Here is a 12,849-nt window from a genome sequence, read left to right as displayed (position 1 = left end):
CTTGCTTTTATCATGTGCTCATAGTCCAATCCCATTGTTGTGTTTGCCCTTGATCTAATGTCCACATATGAGGGAGAACATACGATTTTTGGTCTTTTGGGCCAGGCTAACCTCACTCAGAATGATGTTCTCCAATTCCATCCATTTACCAGCGAATGATAACATTTCGTTCTTCTTCATGGCTGCATAAAATTCCATTGTGTATAGATACCACATTTTCTTAATCCATTGGTTGGTGGTGGGGCATCTTGGCTGTTTCCATAACTTGGCTATTGTGAGTAGTGCCGCAATAAACATGGATGTGCAGGTGCCTCTGGAGTAACAGTCTTTTGGGTATATCCCCAAGAGTGACAACCTCCTTTCAGTAGAGCAGTGAAAGATGGCTGGCCCTTGCAAACCTTCTTGTTGCACAGGGCCATGCATTATGTCTGAGGTCCCCAGAGGAAAGGCGCTCATCCTGACCCACAGATCAGAAGGCCCAGAGGTTGCCAACAGGCATAGGGAGCCCACTCAGGTTTGGGAAGGTGTTCTGAGACTTCAACTGCTATTCCAGACCCGGCAGGCGCTTCATTTCCTTCTCCTGTGCCTTCAGCCCATGTACTGCAGCACTCCAAAGGACTGTAAAAGGGAAAATGGGATGAAATTAAAGAATTTGGCAAATTGTTGGGTATTTTTCTTTTTGCCTGTGCCTCAAACAGAAAATATTTTAAAAGAATGCAAACAGCAATACTCCCATGCAATCAGTGATTCAGTTATTGTTACTATAAATGCCTTCTTTCAATCTGATTATATTCACACTTCCCTTATCTTTTTCACAGGAAAATGGGGGGTTTTAAGTTTTCTAACAACTTGAGATTTTAAACACAGCAAAACAATCTAATCCTTTCTGGCCCCCCGAGTCAAAATCCAAGAATTCAATGTGAGCAGGCAGGAGCATAAACAGAGGCTTCGGACTATGGATGAAATGCCAGATGCAGTGCAGAAAATCTCTGTTAATCTTTCTTCATTTCAATTTAATTTCAGCTGGAAATTTAAAGCAATTTTTGGACTTTAACTTTTCCAGCAAACTTAAGACCCAGAAGCCCCAAGAAATCCCTTGGTTCTTTGTTCTTGTGGACACTTCCTGATTTCCTTGACCTCCTGAGGATACAGGAAAGACCATGTGAACCCTTCTTATTCTATTGACTGTTTGAAAATAAAGACAGAACTTAAATAAGTCATCCATAAGAAGCCAGGAGCTTTTAATTTTATTCCTACAGCTGCAAACTCTGTGTACTACCTAGAGATAACATTTCCTCGAGATTAAAGAAGGGAGAACCCAGTACTTCCACTAGAAGTTGCTGAATACCAGTAGCAATTCTATTCTTTGGTCATGTTGACTTTGATATCTGTATGTCAATCCATACCTACCTAAGTAGTGTCATTTAGTCTGACTTTCGGACTAATCTCACCTTTACCTCCATACCCCATCAGCTGGCACCCTATGTTCTGAATCACAACCTCTATGGCCTACAGGCTGTTGAAGCTGTCTTCTCAGGTCTGATTTTTATTTTTTCTGTCTTCTTCCTGGACCAGCACAGAGAGCATCAGGGCGATCACATGCAGTAACTAGAGTCTCAGGGTTGGAAGGAGAAATGAATACTGCTCTATTGTGTATCATATTGGAATCAGCTCAAGGGTTAGCATAAGACATTTTTTTTTCAATATTACAACAGTCCTGCCTTATCCTCAGAACACACATTCCAAACTCCCACTGCATGCCTGAACCCACAACTAATGCAAAAACCTATAGACATTCTATTTTTTCCTATGCATATATACCTATGATAAATCTTAATTTACAAATTATATGCAGTAAGAGATTAATAATGACTAATTATAAAATAGAACAATTATAACAATATGCTAAAGTTATGCAAATGTAGGTGTTGTTTCTTTCTCTCAACATCTATGGACAGGTAACATATACAGTGTGGATGTGCTAGACATAGGGATGAGTCACATCATGATGGGATGGAGTGGGAAAGCATGAGATCTCATTGCACTGCTCAAAATGCAATTTGAAATTTAGGAATTATTTCTGAGATTTTTTTCCCATTAATATTTTCTTGCTATGGGTCTGAAAAATTATGAATAAGGTAAGATTGCTGTATTTCAAACCAAAAGTGATAGGAGGACAGGGAGGTGTTCAATCCAACCCACAGAGCCAACAGTATCTGCTATAAATAGCATTCTAGTTGTAGCAGTTAGAAAAGTTCAAAGTGAAAGGAACTTCCTGTTGGGAAGGCATTGGGTCAAGTGAGAGAAGTAAAGAACAGATAAGACAGTTTGAAAAGTGTGCTCCCAAAAGGGGCTTGGGCAGAGATGAGGAAGTCAGGTTGTCAGATTTGAGCTGACTGGATCAGTGACACTCTACTTCTTAACTTCAGGTTTATTCCTGAAGGATGTCCTCATCATCTGAAGGATATCAATAAAGTATTCCTGGAAATTCCCAGTGGATGGGATCAACCAGGTCCCTCTGCAAAGATTCATGCATGAACTTGATTGACCACATCTGCCCTGCTGAGTATATTACAGAATTTCATTCCTTTCTCGGTGTCTTTTTGCAAGTTTGGCAAACAGTAGTTATCCATGTTAGATGGGAGACTGCCCTTTTGCAAAAGCATTTGTAGCAAACTCTAATTATCATTAATATTCTAAATTCTGACCATGGTGGTGGGTGGTGATTTCTTCTGTAAGATTTTCATGGTTAATTTCTGGCTCTAGTTTCCTTTGTGCACATAGCACTTTAAAGGATGCTCACCTAAAGATACACTCTTGGGTTGTGGCCACTGTAATCACAGTTATAGTCCCTGGAATTGCACTCCAATTCCAGGAAGTTTGCCTTGCACATCTCAACTACCTGGCCTTCTACACACCTAAGGTATCGGGTAGGAGAAGGCTGGATACCAACCACCAACAATCTTTGGGGAAACCTGCAATATTCAAGCTTCTACATTACTTTCTTATTTATTAAACTAACATTCCAATGTGATAACTTGATCTGCATAGCTTGAAGACTTATTCTCACTCTTGATTTTAAACTATAAATTCTTACTTCAATTAAACCAATCTTAGTGGACTGGAAGAAGAAAATTGGGCTCCTTTCTTTCATATAATTAGTGGAGTAAGGGGGTCATGAGTGAAACTCCAGGTTTAGGGGCAGTGGTTCACTCCAATGCCCTGTCCCACCAAAGTACACAGGTGAGAGGCTTCTCTACTACCTTGCCCTTTCTCCTTCCTGTGTCCTGGCCTCACCCTTTTATTTGAGCTCATGGTTGTTCTGGGACATTTCATAAGCACAGCACAGAGGTCACAGGAACTAAGTAAATTCTGATGTATTCTTACAGCAGCAGAAAATGGACAAGGTCAGTAAAGGAAATGTGTTTCAGGCAGAAAGAATTCTTCATGCTCCTGTTAAGTAATTCCAGGTCAAGTGCATTCCCATCCCATTTTCACATTCCCAAGGAAGGTGGTTTGGCCTGGCCAGGAATGGAGGAGAAAAATGGCAGGTTGGGAGGCCTGGAGAAATTCAGAGGGGCTTACAAGTTCCAGAAAGCCACCAAAGTGTGACTCTGAGTGAGAGTAGTTAAGACCATATCTCTGACAAGCAGCAAGGGACACACTGCTACAGGTAGATTTCAAAGACATGAAACTGTCTTGGTTTGTTCTAGAAGTTAGAGGGCATTAAACTTCCATCTGATAAGGGCAAAGGAAAACTTTCAGGGAAGAGAAGTTGACAGGCATTCCCAGAAAACCTTTATAGAGTGCTTATGATGTGAGAGATACTATTCTCTGTTTTGATTCTTGTAGTGTTCCTAAAATCCTTTATGGTCAGTTCCTTGTGAACATCAGTTTATGGAAGAGGAAACTGAGGCACAGAGTAGGCAAGTGCTTGTAAGGTTACAAAAGTGGTAAAGAAAGATCCTGAATACAATCTAGACAGTCTGGCTCCAGAGCCTTCACTCTTTCACTGCTCCACCACCTCTGGTATATAACAGGCACATAACCACAGGAGACTTTGCACTTGAGAGTTTCAGAGTCACAAGTCTTATTAGAAAAGTATTTCTGAGCAGTTACTACATGTTAGGCACAGGGATAGATGACTTTTATACTTACTTTTTGAAAGCCCCGATGAATCTATTCCATTTCTTTCTAACCTTACTCTTGGGAGAGTAGGTTTATAAGAGAAGTGATACCATTTCTATAGACTGTACTTTAAAGAGAAAAATCCAAAGAAAAATTTAGCCACAGAACCTATTATCTCCATTTCCTTTTCTCATTCTTACCTTGTTCACACTGTTGCACAGTTAGCCTATATTGGAATCATCTTTCACTTGTGGCAGTCACCCAAGGCCTGGCAGGGTGTCCAGACAGAAGTAACCTACCTCCAGAGCTGGCACTACACGCTTCTTGTATCCCTTTCCTCCACACCAGGTGTCATACCTGTTGTCATCTTTTAATACAAATAGCATCGTGATCAGAACATATTTCACTGTTGGCTTGTTTATCTGGATGGACCACTGAAATAGGATCTTATTTCTTTTGTGCTCCTGGCTTCATACTATCACCAGAGTAATATTCCAGAATTTCTTGAGTCTTCTTCTTAGTCAAACATTTTTATTAGTTCATTATTTGTATAGTGAAGTCTAGTCACTCCAGCTATCATTTAAAATCTTCCCATGATCTGATCTGAACTATTCATTTTCTGGTATTATTTTCAGTGATTCCTTCTCCCCCTCCCACTTCTTATCCATGTCTCCATATCACCAATACACTGCTGTGTGTTTTCTGGGATATTCTCTCATAAGAGCCACATCTTGGCTTCTCTACATGCCTTCAAACTGTGATTCTTTCAAGACTCACTTGCAATGCTGTGTCTGTCTTGCCTTTGCCATGCTCTCTAGTTTCAATCCACCTCTCCTCTCTCCATAGCTCTTTGTCTGAGTCCCTCTGTCACACTTCACTCTATCATTATGTACAGAAAGTTTTATATTCCTAAGTTGCAATCCCCTTGAATGCAGGACTGGTTTCACTCTGGGATAGAAATCGAAACATACATACAATCTATGATGAAGGCCATGAGGGCCGAAGAATGAAGACTCAGCAGTTATAGCATGATAGGTGCCTCACACTCACATTTCACAGAAGACCAACCAAGGGCAAATGACTCAGATCTTCTATGTTTACCTTACACTTATGGTTTTCTCAAAAAGGACCCAGTTGGGTCATTTTGTCAATGTACAGCATGAGTATCCTCGATGGAAAGTGTTTATCTCAGATCACCTTAAAGGATGGTGACTTCTATCATTACCCAGCCCACATACAGTTGCATTTTTAATCAAGTACCAATCATTAAACAAACCGTAAAACAATCCTCAAACCAACCCTGCTAGTAGTAATCAGGAGAGTATCTCTGGATTCATACAAACTGTAACCTCAGCAATTTAACATAGAAAATAACTGGTGAGGGTCATTTTTTTTCCACAGGTACTTAGATGCTTTCTCTTGCCTGTCCAGTACAAGAGAATCTGGTAACTTCTAACAGAGCTGGGTGAATAAAGCTTCTTTTCCAATTCTGCTTTTCTCCATCCCCTGGTTTCACCCAAGCATGATTTTGAAGGTGAAGGGGGGGGGGTGGCTAAACCTGTTCCCATTGGCTGGTTCTGCATCTTGAGTGGCCAATGAGTGGTTCTTTTTTACCTGTTTGGCCTTAAGCTGGAACTTTTTAAAGTATATTATTCCACATAGCTCAAACCACAGCCCATCATGCCCCTCCCCTATATTTCCTCTCACAATTATGTGGATTAGGACCCCTTTTATTGTCATGTTAGCTCCAAGAATACAAGCCAATTAAAAAATCCTCACAATTATACCACAAAGCCTTATATAATTAATTACTAAGCTTGTGACTCAGCAGTATGAGTCACACTGGCTCAGTATAGCCAGCTGTTTGCATTTCTTTTTGACTTTATAGTCCACATTCAAAGACTAAATGACACAGGTAGCCCAAAATCTACCTTGGTGAGAGTATTTGTACTTGAAAATTGGCAAATACAACAAATATGGACTGGTTTTGGGGGATTTTTTTTATAGTGCATGTTTACTAAATGCTACTTAAGTGAACCCACCATCACTCTGTTCTGTTTTGACAAGGGTCTCACTATGTAACCCAGGCTGGCCCTGAACTCATGATCCTTCTGCCTTAGCCTCCCAGCCACTTCTATGCTTAATTACAAATATAATACAGAACCATTTGCCCATTATTCCACCACTCCTAATACAAAAAGCCTGTCTTGTTTCTTTGAGGCAAAGCTCATATGAAGAAACTGAGACCCTTAGCTCCTTGCTTCAGTGAAAGACCACTCAGGTAGAGCTCTTGAAATAGCCTACATAGCCACCCTACTTCCATCAAGTATGGGAATAAGGAGTAATTTTTCTGACCCCAAGAGTCAGATGAAGCTAGGCAAGAGTGGGGGGTGGAAAAGCCAATGGCCTGATTAACTTTTGTAAAAGGACAAATGAAACCAATAAATGTTGAGAACAGAAAGAGCTGCTCCCATTCCAGGCCTCCAGCAGCCTCTAGTACATTTCCATGTCATGCTGGCAATAATGGGAAGTGACAGCTGATGAAAGCTGCTATTCATGGTCATCTGAAACAGCTTTTCCTCCCAGATGAAATTCGGTGTGGCATGAGTCTAAACACACAGACTAAAGGCTGGGCAAATGTATTCCCCAGGTCCCCAAGTGCTGGCAGAGGCGACTTTGTTTGTGAAGTAGGCTTCCTGACTGGGCATCAAAGAGGCTCACTGTAAACAATGGGGGTCTTTATGCCCCTCCTATGCTGAGGCCTGAGATGGTGGTCCTGGCCCCAGACTCTGTCCATCTAAGACCCTCCTCTTCGTTTATAATCAGCCACAGGCACTAGGGGTGACTTTGAGGTTTCATGACTCATATTTTCCACAACTATAATGAACAAAGCCCAGATTTATCCTTAATGCCTTGTAGGTAAACCATTTTCCCATTGGGTACAATGTTGGGGTGGGTGACTTGATTCATAAACTGCTTCAGTTTTGAGATGACTACTCTGACACTTTTGAAGAACCAAGAGCAATTGTGAGTTTTAGCAAAAGGGATATTTGTACCAAGTTTAGGAATTGGGTGATGCTGGCAGCCTGCAGGAATGATCTTCATGAACTGGAGGCAAGAAAACCCTCTGGAATAAGAAGCCAAAACTTCTTCTACTCCATTTTTTTTGCTATCTGACACTGACACAAAGTCACAAACATGTGATTTTCATCAAAACAGAGTTGCTGATATTCCATCAGCCTTGGAGTTACAGGCTTAGTAACTAAGGTAGTTGGTCAGTTATGAACTGGAGGCTGGTCACTTGAATAACAGCATGTGGATGGGCCAACCCAAGCTGCACTAGGCTGGGTGTTAGATGAAGTTGCAAGGGAATAATCCAGGACTGAGAAAAATCTAATTTCCCTCCATGGCTTCTGCACCTATTCTGTGTCACCTGTAAAATTTCCATGGTTTTCCTTCTTCCTCTGAGGTTAAGCTACCATAAATGGGGTTGGACGGAGGTCGGGGGTGCTGGACACCCAAGATCAGTCTGGACAAATGAAGCCCTTAAGCCAGGAAAATCAGAGCAGCATGTGCAAGTTCCTCTCTTCTCTCCTGGATTGCTGCCTCACTCTCAGATCCCCACGAACAGATACCTACACCAGCTTTACTTTTTCATTTTCTATGGCTGATCTTATCTTCGCTGTTAAGGCCCTATGGGTGTAGAGACTAAATTTCATGTATGAAAGGCCTAAAATAATGATGTATAGAACTTAATAAGCAAACTGTGGAGTGCATGAATAGAACATAATAAGCAAGTTACAGAACGTGTGAATGTTAGGCTTCTCTCAATTCTTATTGTGCCTATGTTTCTTGGCATGTGTGAAGGTAGGCATGTGTGTACACTTCTTATTTTGGGTCTGGTCCTAGGTTGAGTGGGTCAATACTGGCATCAATTGAGCTATTCTTGTTCACATGATTTCCCCATAGGCTTGACCATCTCGCCTATTGCTTCTTCCTTCTTATGCCAGGCCTCTCCAAGACTGGCTCTTCCTCAGAATTTTCCGCACTGGGGATGTGGTACACAGTAAATATCCATGTCTTCTCATGTGTCATTCCACAGCTGCAATGATTCTGAGGCCTGCATAGTGGCCACTTGTAGTCTACAGCTCCCTTGCTATACACTGAGAAAAAAGGCTTTCACCACTCAAGCTCCACAGGGAAGAAAGACCCACTCACCACTACCCAATTTCTCCAACCCATTGGCAAGGGGTTGTTATACTTCCCATCTCAGAGCCAGGAGGGCAGGAAGTGACCAGTACTAGTTTCTAGCTTTTTTCTTCCCCTCCAATTCTCTTCTCTCCTCTCAGCCTATGCAGCCTAGTATGCAGGCAGGATAACTTGATCCTTCATCTACTTTATCATTTCAGTGTTTATGAAAACATTTACTGAGCCATGTGAGCAGTGTGAGCCCTCAAAGCTATAAGGCTGAGGTCCATGGGTCTTCAAATTCTTATTTCTATAAATTATTCCTCTTGTCAGGAGTTTCCACAATCTATTTTGATCCAAAACTGACTCCAGTTCTTCTTCCTCTTAGCATGACTGCTGAAATATTTTCCTCTCCTAAGATGTGAGAATGGAATGCTCTAGGTGTCTTGATTAGGGAAAGGATCAAAGCAGAAAAGGAAAGTGAGGGAAGGCCTTTTGCTCGTGCTTCAAAACATTATCCTGCTTACCTTCTGCTTTTAGTCAAATGAATACAGCAAGGTTCCACCGAGATTGTTTCAGTCTGTCCGTCCTGAGATTGTGATTCCAAAGGTGGCTTGGGAATATTTTGGGAGAGGGTCTGTTATTTTGTACCTGTATTCTAAGACTAAAGGACCTAAAAAATTAGGATCTTGATGAAAACTTTGGTCAGGAAAAAAATAGGCTGTTTGTTTCTCCTCTCATCTCTCAGGTGGGAGAAGCATCTCCTTGCAGTACATTTTACTTAGGAATGTTGGAATGGTATCTCCAGGATGTCTGCCTGCATTCTGCTTATATGATAGTACTTAGTGATTAGTGGTTATATGATGGTGATTGCAAGTGGGCCTAGATTCAAGAAATGTTTTGCATATTTCCAAGTTGTTTGGATTTCAGGCCTTGTCCTGAGGCCAGGGAAAGGACATGTGGAGGTCCATGCTAGACATCCTTTCTCTCAGAACTTTGGAGTTCCCCTTCTTGTGTGTGACCTTCCCTTAGCATGACCTGTTTTTTCATAATATTACTAGAATAAGAACTTTAGATGAGGAGCAAGAACAAGTTTGGGTGATGGGAGTTCTAATTTGCATGCAACCGTTAAGGTTCAGCTTGAAGCCACTGCACACCAGGAAATACCAGAGGAGTGTGTGAAGAGGAGTATGGATGGGGAAACAATGAAGAGACATTTTATGGGGTCTTCATCTTTGCAGTGGTGAAGCATAAAAGGCATGGTTTTGCCCCATTACTTTGAACCCCCTACATATCATGTCACTATCTTTCCTTACCAGGACATGAATTTATGGTCTAATCCAGTAGTTAGCAACATGGCCCAAGGGTAGTCTCAAGACTATTGCCTTTTATTCCAGAACAGGTGAGGATGGTGACTCTTGAGAGACATGCGTGAATGTGCAAGTGGATATATACGAGTGCATCTTGGTAAGTGAGCATTCGTGGTGGGCATAGGCAAAGTGTTCTTGATGCCAGGAAAATCGCCTTTTTGTACCTCCCAGAGCATCTTCAATGCAAGTTGACATTCTTCCCTTTCATTTTCAGAAAGTCAGAAATCAATTTGATTTAGTGAGTATCTTTTTAAAAAATATAACCTAGGGCTAATGGAGTGGCTTAAGTGGTAAGAGCACCTGCCTAGCAAGTGTGAAGCCTTGAGTTCAAACCCCAGTGCTACCAACATACATAAATACCAGGAAGTACCAGAGGACTATGTGAACAGGGGTGTGGGTGGGGAAACAATGGAGAGACATTTTAAGCTCTTTATCCAACAATGATAACAATATATTAGTTTTATGGGAGGTACTGGTAATGGCAAGATGAAGATGAATAAAAGATGATCAGGTAAAATTCAAATACAGCAGGATAAAAAAGCTTCATCCATGTTTTGTGAGCATCACTTTGATTTTTATTATTCTTATTAAAAGGATTTATCTGTCCTAGGATGGAGTAGGGAGGCAGGTGTAGGCTACCTTACAAGATGCAGAATTAACACGTATTTCACAGAGAGTGGAGACCAAACACACAGACCAGCTTTGAGGCTGTTAATGGTTTATACTTAGGAATGGGATTTTACCTCTTTCTAATCTGTCACCAAAAAATGGAAAAGGGAAAAATAGGGCTACCGTGTGGGAAGACATAGGGGATGTGGGCAGGAACTTGGAAGAGGATGGGAAGAATGGGAAAGGAAGAAAGCAGAAGCCAGTAACTCCTTTCAGTTTCTCCAAAGAGCAGGCACAGAGATGGAAGAAGAGGGAGAGGTTCACTGGGGACTGTTCACTTTTCAATAAAGAGGAAAAGGAGCCAAAGGAAGTAAGAAGAACTCCCAGAACTTGATGCATGTCTGATAACTACAGAAAGCAACAGAGAAGGAAGAGGTAGGAGGAGCCTCAAACTAAGGGGCAGCTGGGAGAGTCTCTCTGGTGGGGAGCCTGACCATTAAAAAAGCCTCACCTGGGACAAAAATGGTCTGCTTCTCATCCAATGAGCCTCTAACTGGCTCAGTGATCAGCTGGTTGCTGTCTGGCCTCAGCATGGATGCCACATGGATTCAAAGATGAGGCATCTGGAGGCTGTTAGTCACACTTTGTCCCTTCTATAGGCTCATCCAAATGGAAATCTGAGTCATGCACCTGTCCAGGTACTACACCTGAATTACCTCAACCTAAGGGGGGGACCCAAGAGTGAACTGCTACCTGGAGTTCACTCCAGGTAAGGAATCCAAGGGCTTGTCTTTTGCTAGTGGTTCTGCTCAGGTGCCTCAAAGCTATGTTGATCAGAGTCTTTGCCAGCCAACCACCCAGACCTTAAGTGAAAGAGGACTTTACACTCTTTTATCAAGAAAGCCTCAACACCTGGCTGAAAGGGAGTAATTTCTGGCTCACTCAACGTTCCTTCTCTTAGTATCGCTCTGAGTGCTGTGGCCCAGGGGCTGCTACATCTGCACTGGGCGGTGAAGGAGCCCCTGGGAGAACCTGCACAGTAGGCTATGGACATCTCTACTACTTACATTTTCAGCACACATCAGAGAAATCAGATGTCTGCTCTGATAAAAGGATGTGATGGAGCCATAGTTAATGTGAGTGGAAGTTGGCACTTAAGGACTATACAGTACATTTCAGAAATGATATCACTCTAATCATGTCCTCACTGGGGTTAGGGTAAGTCAGTGATGCCTGAGAAGATGTTTGTTCCCAGAATATAATTAATGGTTTAAGTAATATAGTAATTCTATTTGGAGGGAGGGGAAAGGAATGAACGTGCTAATGAATGAATGAACTCCTCATATCCATCTGTCATGATGCCCAGGCATTTAACTATTGGGCAACAGAGGGTCCAGATGAAAATGATATAATAAACTAGAAATCTTTTATCAAATCTACAGGTTACCACAATGCCAGACAAAACATCCACCACAATCAAAAAGAAAATTGCATGTTTTAAAGTAATAAAACAGACATGCCCTCATGCACACAAAAAGCTTCACTTGGAGACAGGGAGTTCTGGATAAATAATTGATGATTCTTTCAGCCCAATGCACAATGGATTTTTGCATCATAAATAAATGAGCAACCTTTTATTTATCCAGCGAGACCTCCTTTAGCACACACATAGAACATCATTCTCGTATCACCGTGTTCATTTAAGGGCTAACCAGCTGTTTTCTCTGAGCTCTGTGAAACAGAAGAAATGGTTCATGCAAATGAATATAGCAACTTAAGTGTCAGCCACAGGTTCGGCAAGGGCCTTGGTTTTTATGATATTTTCTTAAAAATGCACATAAAGGAAAATGGAACATTGTTTTCTAGAAGATGGGCTTTATAGACCTGAATTGGGAGTAGTGACATTTTGTAAAATTTTCACTTTATATTTCAGTGTGAATGTAGGACACAGGAAGTTAATCATTTTCTCTGGGGCATTTTGCTTCCCACTGAGTGAACAGTTTCGCCTTACTGTGATCTCTGTGGGCCAAATGTATCAGGGGATTAAATTTTCCAGTCAATTAAATATAATATCATTAAAATAATTAGGCAAGGAGACTGTGGCAGTTTGAAAACATGTCTACAAATTTTTGACTCTCCTGTCCTGGAGAGGTGGAATCTATGTCCCCTTTGCTTAAAGCTAGCAAACCTTAGTCATTGGTCAACCTTCATGCTATGGTGGAAATGACAGGGTCTGACTCTGGAAAGTAGTCTCATAAACGGTACAGCTATAACTTGGGACCCGAGAATTTTTTTTTTTTTTTTTTTTTTTTGCTTTTCCAGCAGTGTCCACAAAAAATTTTCATGTCAAAGCAGTAATGAAGACTTCAGTGTTGCTGTCTTGGGAGATTCCAGAGAATTATAATTCTGCCATGCCTTTTAAAGTAAGTTGTTTTCTAATTTTAAGATATCACAGTTTATCAGGGTGTTATTTGCAAACCATACAGATCACTTTCATTTGGGCATGTGTGGGGATGTATGGCTCGGTGATAGAGTGCTTGCCTATCATGCACAA

This window comes from Castor canadensis, chromosome 11 (genome assembly GCF_047511655.1).
Source record: "Castor canadensis chromosome 11, mCasCan1.hap1v2, whole genome shotgun sequence".
Classification (NCBI taxonomy): domain Eukaryota; kingdom Metazoa; phylum Chordata; class Mammalia; order Rodentia; family Castoridae; genus Castor; species Castor canadensis.
Note: the sequence above shows the minus strand (reverse complement) of the source record.